We start from the raw sequence: 22,229 nt of genomic DNA, 5'->3' as shown, positions 1-22,229 counted from the left end.
GTTTTATTTTCCGCTGGCATTACATGTAACTTATCACACACGTACATATAAGTTGGGATAGTTTTGTAAGGTACGCGGAACAGTCGCGCAGCGTGTGGAATGCATTGTCCCTGAAATGACGTAGTAACGCGTGTTAAACTACCGGTAACTTTATCTTTGTCGGCAAATGTTTGAAGTCGACACAAACAAATGCCCTCTTAGCAGTGAATTATCCGAAAACAGACGTGTGACCATTGTGCGAGTATGCGCGGTTCCTATATCGCGGCTTCTACCTCTTCAGCCACCCACATTGGCTATTATACTAGAACATGACGCACTCTGCCGTCTTAATGAGGTCGACTTGCCTCTTAAGAAGCGAGTACCTTCAAACTTTATTGTTTAAAATCGTGCCTTTAGGGAGATACAGAGAGATTTTTTGCTTAGATTTTTCACTCATGAATTACATGAAATAATAGTAATTTTTAACAAAAAGAGTAAATCCACTCACAAGCATAGGCTATAAAAATTATTTGAATGATAAGTTGTCTAAGTAGGGCCATAATAAGTTGTGTTGCATAAGCCGTAGCTAGATTTCGTCAGGTTAGGTTAGGTTAGGTTAGGTTAGGTTACGTTAGGATTGTAAATGTTTAAATTGATCGAAATATAACACACTTATATTTCGCCAATTTTAATATTAACTGTAAATTTTTAATTTTTAAATATATAGTTTGAAATTGACAAACTGGAAACGGTGAAGAAAGAGTAAAACAAAATATCGTACCAACTACCAGAACGTAAAATGTTAAGGAAGGCCATTTAAGTCACTTTTGCTTGGCAACAAAATAAACATCAATGCAGTTAGTCATTTTTACTAAGTCAATATATTATACTTCCAAGTTAAAAATACTTTAGGATTTTTTCAGGGCAATATTAAGCTAGTAAGATAGCAAATAGTCAATGATCACGTTTTTGTTAAACAATGCACTTGGTTTATGTATTAATTTTAAATCAAACACAGATTTTTTGAGTCTACTAAGTTGTATTTTATTAACAAAAAACACATAAAAAATTATATTGTGACAATTGTTTCGCCTTGTTAGGGCATTATCAAACGAATTGATCTTAACATTCGTTTGATAATGCCCTAACAAGGCGAAACAATTGTCACAATATAATTTTTTATGTGTTTTTTGTTAATAAAATACAACTTAGTAGACTTAAAAAATCTGTGTTTGATTTAAAATTAATACATAAATTAAAATGGAGTTCTACAAATTAAACGCCAAGTCAATAAATAAAAAAAAAAAAAAAAAAAAAAAATGCACTTGGTCACTTTCTCCTGTATGACTACGATATGAGCAGAGGAAGGCTGAGTCGGGCTTCCTCTGCTCGGCATGGTCAAGTATTTCAAACATTTGAAAATGGTCTGGTATGTATGAGGAGATACATGAATGCGGAAAAGGCGAAGATTGTTTGAAAATACAGATTTTGACCGCATTCCTCGGTCTTTTCTATCCTCGGTCTTAGAATATGGTCTTAGAATTCGATTTGTTTTATTGTTCTTTCTTCACTCATTAAGGCCTGAACTATTTATTTAAAAATAAAAAATTACTGTTTTTGTTAAAAATTTAAATTTATTGTAATTGTTAAAAACTCAAATTTATTGCTTTCATATAATATATTTAAAAGAAATGCAGTCTTTAAAAGATGTACCTTTGAGTGCAGTCTGTAAAATGCGTTATAAAATTTTATCTATTTTTCTGGGTGATACTCGTATAATTGTTCGTTAAATACAATTGTACAATACACTTATTTGACGATTGAAATTTCACATATCTTTTTTGTGACACTTCTTCAATTAGGTTCAATACAAGAATATAAAAATTGTGTCACTTGTGATTTGAAATCAGTGTAAGTTATTTGGCACAATGTGAGTGCTCCCCCCTTAAGCGGTATTGTTTAAATTTGAATTAATTATGTAACAGTGAGTGAAATATTTATGTATGCGAGCAGTTAAATGACCTGAAAATTAATGTACAGCACGGATATGCGAGGACACTTCTCAACTGTGCTGGTAGCAGGCGGAGAACGGAATTAGCCATTCCTGGTTAATTATCTCTCTGGTTTAGAATATATACATATATATATATATATATATATATATATATATATATATATATATATATATATATATATATATATATATATATATATATATATATATATAAATATAAATATATAAATATAAATATATATATTTATATATATATATATATATATATATATATATATATATATATATATATATATATATATATATATATATATATATATATATATATATATAAATATATACATATTTATATATATATATATATGTATATATTTATATATATATATATATATATATATATATATATATATATATATATATATTATATATATATATATATATATATATATATATATATATATATATATATATATATATATATGTATATACGATGTACAGTAAAACCCCTATTTTACGTTTCTCGGACTGGAAAAAACGTTAGTGGGGAAAATGTAAATGGGGGCACTGACTAAAAAATATTGTAAAAATTGTCATGACTTACCGAATAAAACAAACAAAAAGCACTAAAATTGGAAGTAAATGATCGCGAATAATGTCCAAGAAAAGAAGCGTTACAGACCGAGTAAAAAAAAACAATGAATGTTTATTTTTGACGTAAACTGGGGGAAAAAAAACTGTACATACATAGATTTATTACCCTTCATTTACCTTTTTGCGATTTCTGACAACTTTAAACGGAAATAATGATAAGATATGAAAAATTATATGTGACTCATGACATTAGGTTATTCTAATAATCGATTATCAAACACCATTCAGGAATTCGATCACACATATGCTCAATTAAACTGACATTTAGGACATAGTTTAATGTCTATTTTAATTGATAGATTTATTCAGCTGTTGATGTTTACCGAACCTTTACACTTTACAAGGTTTACATGTTTTATACGTCAAATTGGAAATTTTCAAGCAAATGGACACCTTACAGATCAAATTGGACGTTTTACAAAAGAAGGAAGGCTGAGTCGGGCTTCCTCTGCTCGGCATGGTCAAGTATTTCAAACATTTGAAAATGGTCTGGTATGTATGAGGAGATACATGAATGCGGAAAAGGCGAAGATTGTTTGAAAATACAGATTTTGACCGCATTCCTCGGTCTTTTCTATCCTCGGTCTTAGAATATGGTCTTAGAATTCGATTTGTTTTATTGTTCTTTCTTCACTCATTAAGGCCTGAACTATTTATTTAAAAATAAAAAATTACTGTTTTTGTTAAAAATTTAAATTTATTGTAATTGTTAAAAACTCAAATTTATTGCTTTCATATAATATATTTAAAAGAAATGCAGTCTTTAAAAGATGTACCTTTGAGTGCAGTCTGTAAAATGCGTTATAAAATTTTATCTATTTTTCTGGGTGATACTCGTATAATTGTTCGTTAAATACAATTGTACAATACACTTATTTGACGATTGAAATTTCACATATCTTTTTTGTGACACTTCTTCAATTAGGTTCAATACAAGAATATAAAAATTGTGTCACTTGTGATTTGAAATCAGTGTAAGTTATTTGGCACAATGTGAGTGCTCCCCCCTTAAGCGGTATTGTTTAAATTTGAATTAATTATGTAACAGTGAGTGAAATATTTATGTATGCGAGCAGTTAAATGACCTGAAAATTAATGTACAGCACGGATATGCGAGGACACTTCTCAACTGTGCTGGTAGCAGGCGGAGAACGGAATTAGCCATTCCTGGTTAATTATCTCTCTGGTTTAGAATATATACATATATATATATATATATATATATATATATATATATATATATATATATATATATATATATATATATATATATATATATATATATATATATATATATATATATATATATATATATAATATAAATATATAAATATAAATATATATATTATATATATATATATATATATATATATATATATATATATATATATATATATATATATATATATATATATATATATATATATATATAAATATATACATATTTATATATATATATATATGTATATATTATATATATATATATATATATATATATATATATATATATATATATATATATATATATATATATATATATATATATATATATATATATATATATATATATATATATATATATATATATATATATATATATATATGTATATACGATGTACAGTAAAACCCCTATTTTACGTTTCTCGGACTGGAAAAAACGTTAGTGGGGAAAATGTAAATGGGGGCACTGACTAAAAAATATTGTAAAAATTGTCATGACTTACCGAATAAAACAAACAAAAAGCACTAAAATTGGAAGTAAATGATCGCGAATAATGTCCAAGAAAAGAAGCGTTACAGACCGAGTAAAAAAAAACAATGAATGTTTATTTTTGACGTAAACTGGGGGAAAAAAAACTGTACATACATAGATTTATTACCCTTCATTTACCTTTTTGCGATTTCTGACAACTTTAAACGGAAATAATGATAAGATATGAAAAATTATATGTGACTCATGACATTAGGTTATTCTAATAATCGATTATCAAACACCATTCAGGAATTCGATCACACATATGCTCAATTAAACTGACATTTAGGACATAGTTTAATGTCTATTTTAATTGATAGATTTATTCAGCTGTTGATGTTTACCGAACCTTTACACTTTACAAGGTTTACATGTTTTATACGTCAAATTGGAAATTTTCAAGCAAATGGACACCTTACAGATCAAATTGGACGTTTTACAAAAGAAATTGGACGTTATATTATATTTCATAAAAAAGTTAGAATCAGTTCAAAATAAATTCATATTACTACCTACTACATTTACCGTCAGTGTGAACACCTGCCCACATCTTTCATTCTTGATTGATTATCAAGTGCGTTAGTCGTCAAGTTGGCAAGCCTGCGCGGCGCGCTGTCATAGTTTGTGCGCGCGATGTGCTCTGAAGTTTTCAGACAAGATTTTCAAAACTAGGGGTAGACTTGGTTATATGCAACACATTCAATATTTAGAATTATGTAATTTTTATTTCTTAAGACATTTTTCAATACACAAATAATAAGTAAACATTAAGGAACAAAGTACAAACAGTAAGGCTAGTATTATAACGGGATAACATATAAATTGCAATATTGTCTGATTTTTTTTGTTGTATCTGACAGAAGAAACCGGAATTACACCGAAATATGCATCATACCACTCTCTATCATACAGATTGAAAAATAGGGTAAAAACAATTTCGGCGAAGGATTTAAATCGGTCGTTGCAACGTACCCCTGTTGCATATAACCCCGTCTTCCCCTACTTTGTATCATGAGAGCTACTTTGAATACCTTCTTCTTTGCTTCATTGCAATTTATTGTCTATGTAGACTGAAAGGTTAGCTCTTCTCGTCCTCAGGTTGTATGTGTCCTTTATCATATACAACGTCACCTAGGCCATGCCTCCGTATCATGTTATCTTTCTGTAGCATCCATAATTTTTTGGTCTTCCTCTAGATGTCTTTCGAGGAAGATCCATGGCGATCACCTGGTTTACAATATGTACAGGTTCTCTACGTCCTATGTGCCCATGCCATCTCAATTGCCTTTCCTCCTACCTTACTGTTGAAAATACATTGAATATGTGTTTTAAATTCAGACTTTCTTATAAAAAACGTCCTATTTGATTTATAAAAAGTTCAATTTGAAGTAAAAAAGCGATCAGGTTCTCTGCGTCCTATGTGCCCATACCATATCAATTGCCTTTCCTCCTACCTTACTATTGAAAATACATTGAATATATGTTTTAAATTCAAACTTTCTTATAAAAAACGTCCTATTTGATTTATAAAAAGTTCAATTTGAAGTAAAAAAGCGATCAGGTTCTCTGCGTCCTATGTGCCCATACCATATCAATTGCCTTTCCTCCTACCTTACTATTGAAAATACATTGAATATATGTTTTAAATTCAAACTTTCTTATAAAAAACGTCCTATTTGATTTATAAAAAGTTCAATTTGAAGTAAAAAAGCGATCAGGTTCTCTGCGTCCTATGTGCCCATACCATATCAATTGTCTTTCCTCCTACCTTACTATTGAAAATACATTGAATATATGTTTTAAATTCAAACTTTCTTATAAAAAACGTCCTATTTGATTTATAAAAAGTTCAATTTGAAGTAAAAAAAGCGATCGCCTGCATTACAATATGTTCAGGTTCTCTGCGTCCTATGTGCCCATACCCTAAAAAAAACATTGAATATATCGTAGTCCTACAGGAGAAAGTGACCAAGTGCATTTTTTTTACAAAAACGTGATCATTGACTATTTGATATCTTACTAGCTTAATATTGCCCTGAAAACATCCCAAATGATTTAAACTTGGAAGTATAATACTGACTTGGTAAAAATGACTAACTGCATTGATGTTTATTTTCTTGCCAAGCAAAAGTGACTTACATGACCCACCTGAACATTTTACGTTTTGGTAGTTGGTCACTTTCTCCTGTAATAAATAATAATAAAACCCTTATCCGCACCCCAATGGTGCATAGGGCACTGCGTCATATAAACGCAGAGTTGTCTTGATCGTTTACACATGAAGGAAAGGTGATCAGCCCTCCGCTTCAGGTACCAGTCCAGGGTAATATTGAATAAATATTATAGTGAATAAATCACTTATATTTATTTGACCCCCCTGGGAATCGAACCCGGGACCTCCAGAACGGTAGCTGAGGGTGCTGACCATTACACTACGGAGGCGGACAAACAGTTCTTTCTCCTGTACGACTACGATATGTAATTTTAAAAATTCCAACTATTTAAAAATTTATCCGATTGGATTTGTTAAAGTTGAATTTGATTTTAAGACGTCTAATTTGGTTTATAAAACATACAGTTTGAGATGAAAAACATGGATTTGAAATGATGTTTAATATTTTGATTGCAATTTAAAGAATCTAAAATAACAGTATTTTTAATTTGAAGAACTCTCTTACAAAAAGTATAATTTTAAAAATTTCTAACTTTTTGATAAAATAAAATATAACGTCCATTTTTTTCGTAAAACGTCCAATAAGATTTGTTAAACGTCCAATATAATTTGTAAGACGTCTCATTTGACGTGTAAAACGTCCGATTTGAAGTTGAAAACATGTATAACAATTGATGTATGTACGGTACAATATAACAGCACAGTTCAAGCCAATAAAGGACGTATGGACATGGCGTTTCTAGTTACTGTACGGTAGATGCGTGTTATCGTCCAATTGACACATATTCGCGTGACGATGCATTCTGAATAATGAGCTTAGTTGACTCCTTAAACTATCAGACAGTAAATTATTGTTATTGTTACAGATTATGCAATTTAGAAATTATTCCCTCGATATAGTGGTCGACAACAGAGCAATGCATTGTTGCAGCCGAGTTAAAAAAATATAAGAAGGAAGAATACCGGTGTATTAAATAATATTTTTATTAAAAATATTCTTACTATCAATAATTAATATGTTATAATGCATATTTTAACCATGTATTATATTTTGTATATATGTATATGCGACGGCCGTTAATCATTTTGAATAATTATTTTTATATATCTTTAACTCTTTACCTTTCAATAACTCTTTTCCTTTTAATAACAAATATTAAGTATGAAGAAAAACTTCTTTTTTTAATACATTAACGGTGTTTTAACAAAAAAAAATTGCTTTCGTTAAATTTTATGGGTTCAAAGAAAATTGAGTTGAGAATTATAAAAAAAATTCATGGATGTTACAGAAAGAAGTTAAGTTGTTAAGTGATTTTTTCACTCTAATAGTTATACCATATTACCCTGGACTGGTGCCTGAAGCGGAGGGCTGATCACCTTTCCTTCATGTGTTAACGATCAAGATAATACTGCGTTTGTTTGATGCAGTCCCCTATATACCATTGGGGTGCGGATAAGGGTTTGAATGAATATATATATATATATATATATATATATATATATATATATATATATATATATATATATGTATATATATATGTATATATATATATATACATATATATATATATATATATATATATATATATATATATATATATATATATATATATATATATATATATATATATATATATATATATATATATATATATATATATATATATATATATATATATATATATATATATATATATATATATATATATATATATATATATATATATCGCTCACTCCTTTCAAGAACGTCATAAATCAAAAAACTTGATTTTTCAGGAAAACGTTTTTAAAGTTTAAAAATATAATACAATGTATTAAAAATAAATATCAAGCTATTTATTGAACTATTTACTGTGCAACAAATCTTTTTAGGTAAAACCTGAAGGTTTTTTCTCCATTTGAAAAATATTTATCGTATTTAAAAAAATAATTAAACAATACCTTTTTTTCAAAATGCAAAAAAAAACACTTTCTGCCCTGTAGCGGGTAAATATTAAGTTAAAAATATGCTGCTTTTGCTGGGGTATAGTACATTTTCTGGGCATTCTGAAAACATGCACAACTGAAAATTGACGATTTTTGATTTATGACGTTCTTGAAAGGAGTGCGCGATATATATATATATATATATATATATATATATATATATATATATATATATATATATATATATATATATATATATATTTATATATATATCGCGCACTCCTTTCAAGAACGTCATAAATCAAAAATCGTATAAAAAAAATATATATATATATATATATATATATATATATATATATATATATATATATATATATATATATATATATATATATACATATATTTATATCATTTTGCTTGCCTCTAGCTTTCTTTTAATTGGGCCAATAATTATTTAAATGAATTACGAATTACGGGTTAGAATACAAAAACGATTAGCCCGAAGCTTATGTACGACAAAAATGGAGTTTGCCAATTTGGGAAACATAATACTCTCATATTATTTTCCTTATTTTTACCGTTACATTTTCGCCCACAATTCCTGGCACAGATCTGTCGCCTCTCCCACACGAACATTTTGCTTTGTCCACTCATCATTGGATGAGTTTTTAATTTTCCGCTTAACCGAAGACCACCGGTTTTTGTTTACTTAAATATATACCTCAACTGGGCGGTTACGGTTAGAATGCTCAACAGCGGTTACATTACGTTTGTGACTTCTCGTTGATTGATTTCACACAATGTAAGAAGAGGTTTCCAAGATAGGATTCTTACGCAGAGCCGGATTGAGGTTTTATGAAGGATTTATTATAATAATTAATTTAAAAATATTCATATACAGTTCTAGCTAGCTGATTCGAACAGTCCGTAATCAGAAACGCGCTATGATTTCACGGCACAGCTGATGCCAATTTAAAAAATCAACTGGACTGAAGAAGTCGTTTAGAACATTAAGAGTTGATGGTTTTGAGAGGAATGCTTGATTTAACCCTTGAACACACCAGTAAGGTTTATTGGTTCAAAAGAAAATATCAGATATTTTCATCACAGATTTTGGAATCAAAGAAATATGTACATATTTAAAACATTTTTGTAAATGTAAAAAGTATGATGTTGTCCGCCTCCGTGGTGTAATGGTCAGCGTGTTTAGCTACCGGCTGGAGGTCCCGGGTTCGACACTGTAATATTTATTTAATATTACCCTGGACTGGTTCCTGAAGCGCAAGAGTGATCACCTTGCCTTCATGTAAGTAATGATCAAGATAACACTGCGTCGATTCGATGCTGTGCCCTATGCACCATTGGGTGCGGATAAGGGTTATAAGTAAAGTAATAAAAAAGTGTGAAATAAATGTAATTTATTTATTTTTCGTCTTACCGATATTTCAAATAAAAATATACAATTACGTGTCCTCACTGTGTTTTCCCGTGCCGTGGGCACATTTTGTAAAACTTGTTTATTACGTTACCATGAGTCATTTATGGACCTAAGATCTATTTTAAATCTACCAACCACCATAAAATTATTCATCTCTGTTTTACATCTATTATCAACGTGACTTTTTTATCTTCTTCTTTTAATCCGCATCCCATGATGCATAGGGCACTGTATCGCATAGACGCAGTTTTGATAGTTAACCACTTCCCAGTCTAGACCGAGCGTGACTCGGGTACTTTGTACTGCATTGATTATCCCGAGCACTTCTCGGGTAAATCAAATTCCGCTTTGTCGGTATTGATTTGCCCGAGTCAAATATTATGATTTAAATATTTATATTCACTAATCCGAGCGGTATTCGGGCAGTCTTGTTTCGACTTGTAGATGACGATTTTTTTTCGGAAAAGATAAATATTTATGTTGTTATTATTTACACAAATATTTCAATTTTTATACTATTTCTGTGAGCCTAAGCGGCTCATTATTAGAAATAGGTATCAAATTGTGGTAGAGTGGGTTCGAACCGAGAAACTCTGACTTAGACTTGAGTCCGCGACATTAACCACGGGACCACAACCCGACACTTTAAAAATTAAAAATTCTTGAGTGGTTTACACACGAAGGCAGGTGATCAGTCTCGCGTTTTGGACCAGTCTAGAGTGGTATTATTCTTTATTGCTAATTAGCAACCCTATAATATTTTTTAACACACTAATTTTTAGTGAAAATTTAAATAATTTTTGAAATTCATAAGCCCCTTAGTACGCCTCTGCGGTCTTGATCTAGTAAGCCTACTAACGAGCCCTGAAATCGTTAAGTGTAGAGACGGCGTTATCACTCGTTACTGCGGCAAATCGACATTTTAACGCACTAACGCCAATACAATGCCCCATCATTATCCAACTGTCGCAGTGTAAAGTGACATTTTCACGAAAAACCGAATGAAATCGGGTAATAACACAAATAAGAAAGTAAAAAAATATGTTGAAAAATGAAACAAAACTGACACAGGGCAAAATGTAAAATAAAAACAATAAATGTCCTGCTTTTCTCTTTTTCTGCCTATTCGGCTGTCCAAACTTAAAACACAGTAAGAGACATTTTATTTTTAAACGTTTTTTGCATTTTTGGACTAAGTAGAATCTAGTTAGTCCAAAAATACACAAAAACGTTTTTCAAAAAAATGTCCCTTACTGTGTTTTAAGTTTGGACAGCCATACTATTCCTCCTCTTTTTCTTTTTCCCTACATAAGTGATATATTTCCCTTTCTTCTTCACTTAATAAATAAAATAACATCTCCACAACATGCATGCAACATATGTATGTAACTGATACGAAGAAAAGAAAAATAAATATTAGAAAAATCCGAGTTGTTTTTGAAGAAAAGAGAATGGTAGAATGAAGATGAGGGAATTGAATGGAACTCGTGTAAACAGGAAAAGGCATGAATGGACCCACTGCAAACACCATCAGAATAAGATGACATCCATTACATCCGAAACGCTCCTTTAGAATTCTTGTATCAAGAATACAAAACCGTCGAGAAAGATCTGTGCAAATATTTCCTTAGGCGAGTATCTCTGCAAATATTTTCTTAAGAGCTATTTCAGAATATGTAACACAGAACGCCAAAAATACCTGATATAATATTTCTTTTAAATTAGCAACAAAATAGTGTGGATATTTTATGAATGTGCTCTTTTTATCAAACTTAAATATTAACGTAGAACAGGGCTACTTAAACTTTGATGTGTTACTTGAGCCCAGTACAAAAAAAAAATTAGATCATGGTATCGATCGATCGAAGTATCGTGACAATAAGTGTTACCTGTCAGGAAAACAATAAATCATGGCGATACGTTCATTATTGTGGACCAAATAGAGATTTGATTTTTTTTGTACTGGGCTCAAGTAACACATCAAAGTTCAAGTAGCCCCGTTCTACGGTATGTTTATGAATCATAATTTTTTTTATTTTATTACATTTTGAGTGTGTTCAAATACTTGTTCACAAATCTGGGTTTTTTTTACTTAGGAGTTATTTTTACATTTTTGACATAGATAGATGATAGACGAAGATGAATATGGTAAGAGTAGGTCTAAGTATTTACAGGGCTTACGACCTAAATTGATATATCCTCCTTAGGATGAATAATCCTATGTCTCACCGAGACATAGGATTATTCATCCTAAGGAGAAAACTTAAATAATAAAATTAAAACTTAAATAAAAAATTAAAAGATGTTACAACTAAGTGGCTGCCAAATCAATTAATGAAATGAAAAAAAAGTTATAATTTTTGCCAGAAGATGAAAACCTATGTATATTTTCGAAACTAGTCGTATAACTCATATACACTATATAAAATTTATTGAGTGGTATATTCAAGTTTTTTTTTAAATAAATGAAAAAAAAACTAAATCCAACAGTTTGAAACCCGTTAATATTCTATTGTAGTCCTAAAATATTGTTTGTAAGATAGAAAATTATGAAATGTTAAAAAAAAATTATAAAATCTAGAATTGGAAAATATGTACCTACAATATAAAAGAAGAACACGAAAAAAAAACCATGAACTCTTTATGTATTTAAAAGATATTAAAAAAATACTTTTTAGAAATTATAAAAAATGGTATTTTTATCCAGTTAAAATGATTTCTTTTAATTTATAATTTATATTTGAGCACTAACTTTGTGATTTTCCATTTTATAATTAAAACGTTACTTTGTTTTAAAATCACTATAAATATTTTATTATAACTTAATTATAATGTCTACCGGTTTCGAAGCTAACCGCTTCTTTATCAAGACTGATTAATACAATTTTTTTTTTACCATTAATCAGTCTTGATAATGGAGCGTTTAGCTTCGAAACCGGTAGACATTATAATTAAGTTGTAATAAAAAAATTATAGTGATTTTAAAACAAAAGTTACATTTTTATTATATCTTTTAATTCTAGTTCAAAGTTGAAAGAAATTAAACTGAATTCAAATATGTACGTACAAAATGACACCCTAATACGTATGTTTATAAAAACAGAATGTGCCCGAGGCGTGCTCATTTAAATGATAACAGAAATGTCAAGTGTCAAGTTAGAATATATTCCACGATAAGGCCCGTTTTACAAAGCGATTTTAAATTAAACAAAACAATTACACTCAGTTACAAAACTCCAAACAATTTAAATGATTTACAACATTTGAGTGTGTACAAATACTTGTTCACAAACTCCAATTATAGGAGTTATTTATCATATTATTTTTTTTTACATCTCATCAAAGATGAAGAAGAAGTCTCTAGTGAAGTTCTAGTGATACAATAACAATGTTTCAAAATTGGTTCATATATAAAGAACTTCCAAGAATTTGAGTAGTGTGGTTGTCAATAATGGGTAGAATTGGTGAATGTTACACGTGTGTTATTTGATCACTTAAACCAGCCTATGACGGTCGTCAGCCCCGTAAATGCCCAGACTTCCATATTCGTCTTCGTCTTTGATGAGATGTCTACAAAAAAAATATTATTACCTTGTTTATTTGCTATTACATTAAATTGTCTTTTATTAATTTTTTCAACCAGGATTCGATTCCTACCAATTGCTACGGAAATTCAAGAATTAGAAGAAAATTGTTAATTAAAAATTAATTAATTATAACACATAACCAATTTCATAAACGAATAAAAGCATGATTAAAAAAAACTCTGGTTTATCTTTTCAAAGCTAGGTTAATACATTATAATATGCTTTAAATTGAAAAAAAAAATTTTTAGTTATGGGAATATAATGTAAGATAATGAAATATTTAATTTTTTCATGAAATTTACTAATTACATATCGCTCACTCCTTTCAAGAACGTCATAAATCAAAAATCGTCAATTTTCAGTTGTGCATGTTTTCGGAATACCCAGAAAATGTACTATATCCCAGCAAAAGCTGCACATCTTTAACTTAATATTTACCCGCTCCAGGGCAGAAAGTGTTGTTTTTGCACTTTGAAGAAAAGGTATTGTTTAATTATTTTTTGAAATATACTAAATATTTTTCAAATGGAGAAAAAACCTTCAGGTTTTACCTAAAAAGACCTGTTGCACAATAAAAAGTTCAATAAGTGGCTTGATATTTATTTTTAATACATTGTATTGTATTATTAAACTTTAAAAACGTTCTCCTGAAAAATCAAGTTTTTTTGATTTATGACGTTCTTGAAAGGAGTGAGCAATATATCTAAAAACTAAACGTTATTTCTTTTTAATAAAATCTACGTACTACGTTTCGAATTCATTAAGTTTTGATAAAAAAGGGTATGTTTCGAAATTAATCGATATTATAAGTTATTATAAGATACATAGTGATTTAAAACAAAGTTTTTTTAAACGAATATAAAAATAATTTCACTATGTATAATAATGAGCCAGTATTGAAAAACATGCCTGAGTGCCAAACGCGTACTGCGTATCCTTGACATTATAATATTATAGCCACCCTGTACCATACTGTTAGGTATGGTACAGGGTGGCTATAAAAAATCGTATGTTATATTATAATCTACTACTGGATAATGATCGAAATAGAAAAGTAATTAAAAAATAAAATATTACAAATAAGAGTTATTTATAAAGTAAAAAAATTTTAAAAAAAGGATGGATATTAGCATGAAGTGACTGCCCAAGCAATTAATGAAATAATTAAATTTTACCTCATTTTTTTTGTTCTAAGTTCTTAAATATTGTTCAAAGAGAATAATATAAAAATAATATAAATTATAAACAGCTTTTTTAAAAGATTTATTCCTATTTTAGTAATTCTTAGATACTTTATAAATAATTAGTTAGTTTTACTAAATATATTATTACTTAAAATATATTGCCTATACCCAAATTAACCAGCTGCCCGAATATGTAAAAAAGAACCCAGTCAGGGATCCAAAATAAATTAACTAAAAAAATACATTATGGAAAGATATTTGTGTAATGATTAGTTAGTGACACGTTAGACTTCTCGCGCAGCCGATCGCCTACTGAATTGTGTGTTTGCTAATACCCCCTTAAACATAAAAGACGGCGACCGGACTAAGTGTATCACAAGGCATAAGTACCTTCTTGAACTTTAAAAGGGCACCGTAATGCCGGTTTAGCATTGCCTTTGTCTTCCGTCAATGACATAAATCGTATCGTGATTTCGCAAATGTCGAATTGGAATAATTTATCGAGTATTGTGTTTTATATTCCGGCCATTCGTCGCCTTGCCCGCTGACAGTGCTCGCAGATAAGATCATATTAATCCGCGCGATAAGCTTTTGCGAAATGTCACCAGGTCGATCCGGCGTCCGACAGAAACCTCTCGCGTAGAGTGCTTTTACGTGTATGCATGTTGAATCTGTGTTATATATGTTATATCTATATCTATATCTATATATATATATATATATATATATATATATATATATATATATATATATATATATATACATATATATATATATATATATATATATATATATATATATATATATATATATATATATATATATATATATATATATATATATATATATATATATATATATATATATATATATATATATATATATATATATATATATATATATATATATATATATATATATATATATATATATATATATATATATATATAATACCTAACAGATTTTATTAAATACATTTAGTACCGACTCTCATGATTTTGACAGTCGGTAAGGCAGATCGCGTAAATCCACCACCAGACGTCACGCATAGCGAAAAAACAAAAGACCTTAGATAAAAAATATTATATTGGTGAAGTATCATATTATATATTATGTATATTATAAAATATTATTTTAGAATAAACTTTTATTGTCGTTTCTTTAATAACAATGCAACACATTGTTAATCTATTATTATACACCCACTAATTTACAAAGAAAAATATTACCACGTTATATATATATATGTATATATATATATATATATATATATATATATATATATATATATATATATATATATATATATATATATATATACATATATATATATATATATATATATATATATATATATATATATATATATATATATATATATATATATATATACATGAAAGAAAGGTCATCAGCCCTTCGCTTCACATACTAGTCAAAGGTAATACGGAATAAATATAAGAGTAAAAAAATCACTTGTATTTATTTGACCACCCCTGGGAGTCGAATCCGGGAACGTGTTGAACATTACATACACTACGGAGTTAGTTAGTTAGACATATTATTTTTGTTATTATATTTTGACGCTTATACTCTCGTAACTACTTGCATCTTGTTTTGATAAATACAGATGATCTCATTTCTAATTAAGATAAGTTTTTGCACACAAAGCATGACACCAACCATATCAAAACACGTGTTGGAAAATTACAGACTTGTAAAGTAGAGATTCAATTCAATTCGATTCAATTTATTCAAAAAATTAATACATACATTACAAACAAAATATATAAGGCGTATACATTAAAAAAAAGCAAGAGGACTCTTGTTAAAGATGTAGAAGAATCCCGCTTCGGAAATCTCCTTCAGACACATGGAACAGATCACTGTCCAATGTGATATTGTTCAACATAGCGGTAGCTCTTCCTACAGGCATAACCATCGGCAGGTTGGTCCTGTGTATAGGAATATGAAACAATCTATGCCGACGCTGTCTTAGGTAACTATCGGGAACATACAGACCAATGCTTCGGATAATACGGATATTTGGCTAATACATAAGTAACTTTTTCGATTTTTCGATAGTATACGTTACTTTTTCAGTTTAACTGTATACAACAATACTAAATTACGATGTATTTCATAATTATTGTGCAATATCGCTCACTCCTTTTAACAACGTCAAACACCAAAAAACATGATTTTTCAGGAGATCGTATTTAAAGTTTAAGAATATAATAAAATGTATTAAATATAAATATCAAGCCACTTATTGAACTTTTTACTGTGCAACATATATTTTTAGGTAAAATCTAAAGGTTATTTCTCGATTTGAAAAATATTTAGTATATTTAAAAATATAATTAAACAATACCTTTTCTTCAAAATGCAAAAACAACACTTTCTGCCCTGTAGCGTGTAAATGTTAAGTTTAAAATATGCCGCTTTTGCTGGGATATAGTACATTTTCTGGGCATTCCCAAAACATGCACAACTGAAAATGTCGATTTTTTATATATGACGTTGTTGAAAGGAGTGAGCGATATATCATGCGTTACTAAGGCTCAGTCTGGTGAAATGTAAAATGTGTCGGGCTGTGGTCCCGTGGTTAGTGTCGAGGACTCTTTTTGAAGTCAGTTTCTCGGTTGGAACCCACTCTACCATAATCTGATACCTATTTCTAATAATAAAACGCTTAGGCTCACATAAATTGAAAAAATTAAAAACATAAATATTTTTTTTCCAACATTTTGAGTGTGTACAAATACTGGATCACAAAATCTGGATTATCTCCAATTACAGTTTAAAAAAGGTTATTTTCATCTTACCAATAGATGTCTCTAGTAAAGTTCTAGTGATTCAAGAATAACGTTGAAAAAATTGGTTCATATATATAGAACTTCCAAGAATTTGAGTAGTGTGGTTGTCAATAATGGGTAGAATTGGTGAATGTTACATGTGTGTAAAGTGATCACTTAAACCAGCCTATGACGGTCGTCAGCCCCGTAAACGCCCAGACCTCCATATTCTTCTTCATCTTTGATATGATGTCAGAAAATAATATAAATATTTGTGTTTAAATACAAAATTGTTAGGTAGGTACTAGGTACATTGTATCGAGGTTTCACTAGATTGCAAAAAAAGATGTTATCAACCATAATGCAACTGTAGAAAAAATCACGAAATATTTATTCATTTCAGTATAGGAATGTTACATTTACTTTATGACGTGAATTTAGAGATATTCGGATGATACAAATGATTGGAAATCGACTATTTGCATGTTCTTGACGAATTAGTCACGATGTTACCTTATCGGCACTAATTAGTATCGATGTTAACTTATCGTTAATAATGAATTATGAGCCGAGTGCACGACTAATATGACTGTTATTCTCGTTTTCGCCCATACATTGCAAATTGCAAAATTTCATGCATTCCGAACCTCAAATTTATCATTATGACACGAATACCTCCATAAATGTTTGGATGTAGGTACATTTCGCTCACTTCTTTCAACAAGGTCATTTTTTAAAAAATTGTCAATTTTCAGTGGATTTCAATTTTGGAATGCCCAGAAAATGTACTATATCCTACTATAAATTTTTAACTTAATATTTACCCGCTGTGTAGTTTTTTATTGAAGAAAAGGAATTGTTTAGTTATTTTTTTTAAATATCAACCAAATATTTTTCAAATGGAGAAAAAACATTCACGTTTTACCTAAAAAGATCTGTTGCACAGTAAAAAGTTCAATAAGTGGCTTGATATTTATTTATTTTTAATACATTTTATTATATTTTTAAACTTTAAAAACGATCTCCTGAAAAATCATGATTTTTGATATATGACGTTGTTAAAAGGAGTGAGCGATTTGTTCAATTTTTCAATCTATGATAGTTTGTTTGATACCAGTACAGTAAAACCTCGATATAACGGACCTGTATTCAACGAACTTCGGATATAACGGACGAAAAATCCGTCAATTTATTAACTATTCGTCAGATAACGAAGTTCAACAATTTTTTGCCATCTCAACATAGATGAAGAAGAATATGGAGGTCTGGGCATTTACGGGGCTTACGACCGTCATAGGCTGGTTTAAGTGATCACTTTACACACGTGTAACATTCACCAATTCTTCAGATCGGCTGTCCAAATTTAAAACACAGTAAGGGACATTTTTTTGTAGTACGTTTTTTTTGCATTTATGGACTAAGTAGACTCTACTTAGTCCAAAAATGCAAAAAAAAACGTACTACAAAAAAATGTCCCTTACTGTGTTTTAAATTTGGACAGCCGAGATGATTGACAACCACATTACTGAATTCTTGGAAGTTCTATATATATGATTTATTCGATATATTCTATCAAATTTGTCTACTGTTTAGGTAAAATTTAATCTCAAGGATACAATTAATTATAATTAAATTAAATTCTAATGGTCAGCGTGTTTAGCTACCGTGCTGGAGGTCCCGGGTTCGATTCCCAGGGGGGGGGGTGAAAATAAATATTAGTGATTTAACACTGTAATATTTATTTAATATTACCCTGGACTGGTTCCTGAAGCACAAGAGTGATCACCTTGACTTCATGTAAGTAATGATCAAGATAACACTGCGTCAATTTGATGCAGTGCCCTATGCACCATTAGGTGCGGATAAGGGTTATAATAAATTAAATTATTTATTATAATTTATCTTACACTCTGTATATTCTTAAAACAACGATTTGCACATTGAATAGCGTGTCGAACAAGTGTAATAATTTAGAAATTTAAATTTACATGCCAGGGCTAAGTACCTGTATGTCGTAATCACTCACATCCATATTATCACCAAACCTTACTAATGTGCAAATCATACTATGGTTATTTACTGCATCCGCGTTAGATGCGACATTTCGATCGTGCGTCGCAAGTTAGAGACGCATCGCACGTTCAAATTGCTACATTACATGAAAGGGGTGTAATGTGAAAACCATAGGCGTTCCAGGGTTTACTCTCAAATTGGCAAAGTCAGTAGGCGACCAGCTGCGCGAGAAGCCACACGTGTTGTCTACACATTTAAAAAAAAATTGTGTTTGATTTTTTAAAAATAAATTAATAATAATAATAAAACCCTTATCCGCACCCCAATGGTGCATAGGGCACTGCGTCATATAAACGCAGTGTTATCTTGATCGTTTATACATGAAGGAAAGGTGGTCAGCCCTCCGCTTCAGGTACCAGTCCAGGGTAATATTGAATAAATATTACAGTGAAAAAATCACTCATATTTATTTTTACCCCCCCCTGAGAATCGAACCCGGATCCTCCAGAACGGTAGCCGAGCGTGATGACCATTGAACTATGGAGGCGAAATAATTTATAGTGAAAATTTATTTTTATTATATTTTTTTAAACTCCTTAACTTTTATGTTATGTATTAATTGTTAAATTAAACACAGATTTTTTGAGTATTCTAAGTTGTATTTTACTGTTAAAAAATATATAAAAATTAATATTGAGACAATTGTTTCGCCTAGTTATGGCATTTTCAAACGAATGTAAAGATCCTTTTTTTTAATAAAGTTTTCTTTTCAAAACCATATATTTATTTCGCATTTATGAAATGCAGTTCCACCAAGAAATGTCAGTACAAAACTATAATTTGAAATACTTGATCATGCCGAGTTTTTATCGGTCTTCCTCTGATTCTATTTCCAATTACATTCGCATTATAAATTTGTTTTACCGTTCTTTCTTAGCTCATTCGTTCTACATGCCCAAATCATTTCAACACACCTTTCTTAATTTTATCGATAATGATTAACTCAGCCTTGCATTCTTTTCTTATTTCATCATTCGATTATGTTTTATACATCGTTTTGCCGCACATTCGTCTGAGGGATCGCATTTCTTTTCTCATTCTTTTTTGGCTATCTGCATGTTTTACTTCCATAAATTAGTGTTGGAACCGTTAAATATAATAAAATATGTAATATAGATTAATTTAAACAAACAATAAAAAATGTATACATAGAAAAAAGTATTTTTAATTCAAATTGATTTTTAAATCTGTATACTAAATTTACTGTATAAATGTACTTTAATTTATTTTAATATAATATAATAAACCAGTTTTTTTTTATTTAAATTTATTTTTCAATTTATTCTCCACGATTTTTGTACTTAAGCATTAATATTTGAGACTGGCAGAGATTTTTTCGTGTTTTTCATATTGAAAAAAAAAAAAAAATAGTGTCGGGTTGTGGTCCCGTGGTTAGTGTCGCGGACTCTTGTGTCAGAGTTTCTCGGTTCGAACCCACTCTACCACAATTTGATACCTATTTCTAATAATAGATTAAAAGGCTCACAGGAATAGTATGAAATTGAAATATTTGTGTAAATAATAAAAAAAAATAAAAAAATATTTCTCCTTTAAAAAAATATATATATTTTTTTATAGGTTTTTTTACGTAATTTATTATTGCATTATTTTATTAGTTCTTAACGAAAAAAAGTTATCTTTGATATCAAGTTCAGCATATATCAAGTTCACATGCAGGCATAATTTTATTTATCCGATAAGATTGTATAAAATACAAGAAGCATTGCATATTACTCACCGTTTTCGAAATGTTTTCTTTTCGAGATAATGTAACGAAATAATCACGGAATCACTGAAATAATACAGTTTCACACACAATTCTGCGACAATTTACTGTGTTGACTCAATCAACATGTAACTGTCGACATTTAAAATAATTAAAATGTAAAAAAAATAACACTGCACCTAATAAATTAATTTCACTAGATAAAATTCAAACTGTCACAGAAAAAATCATTTAATTCAAACACCGATTTGCACAATTAAACAAATGTTTATCTTTCGAATTACTCGAATGTTTTATTTACATTATAAGCCCGCCGTTTTATCGTAAATATTATGCAGTTTTTCTCATAATTTTGCAATGTTTCGTTTATGATAATATTGTTACAATTCAAGTTCGGTCGATAGAACCGGCCGTAACGAACGAACCGCGCGACCGCTGGCGCGAGAATGATCCAATGATTGGGGATTCAAGTTTATAGAAAACGAGATTTTGCCACGCACACGTAGGGGAGCGAATCCAGAGCGCTGATTGGTCCGCCGATTGCGTTGAGAAAATAGTGATGGTACCTATTCTATTTTTGAATAATGGATTCATAATAGAGATGTGTCGACAATATTTAATTTTTCATAATACATAGGTACCTACTTTACCAACGTATGGCAGGAATTTAGTATTTGATTGAGGGCTAACTCGCAATAAAATAATCAATTAAAAGCGTCGGGTTGCGCTGAGAGCCGGTCGGCACTTCACACACGATTTTTTAAAGAATATTTCATTAAAATTTTTAATTTATTTATAAAATATACGTGTACATATCAATTATCGATTTTTTTTGGCTTTTTAGGCATAGGTTGTGTTAAACCGAAATAATTACATTCTAAAGTTTAATACAATTCATACATGTATTTTAAATATATATTGATAAGTAGA

At 29.4% G+C, this 22,229-nt stretch overlaps 1 protein-coding gene across 1 annotated transcript in view; it reads right to left on the bottom strand.

Moving 5' to 3' along the window:
• The window catches only part of LOC148313187 (uncharacterized), a 116,878-nt gene extending 95,131 nt beyond the window's left edge, over positions 1-21,747 (bottom strand). The window contains exon 1 of the mRNA XM_088266497.1: positions 21,312-21,747. The gene's annotated coding sequence lies outside the window, so the exon portion shown is untranslated. The remainder of the gene's footprint in view (positions 1-21,311) is intronic.
• Positions 21,748-22,229: the final 482 nt, after the last annotated feature.

Source organism: Brachycentrus maculatus, unplaced genomic scaffold, assembly GCF_059751285.1.
Source record: "Brachycentrus maculatus isolate JH-2025_06_01 unplaced genomic scaffold, ASM5975128v1 h1tg000017l, whole genome shotgun sequence".
NCBI classification, from domain to species: Eukaryota; Metazoa; Arthropoda; class Insecta; order Trichoptera; family Brachycentridae; genus Brachycentrus; species Brachycentrus maculatus.
Note: the sequence above shows the minus strand (reverse complement) of the source record. Positions and strands in the feature narration are given on the sequence as shown.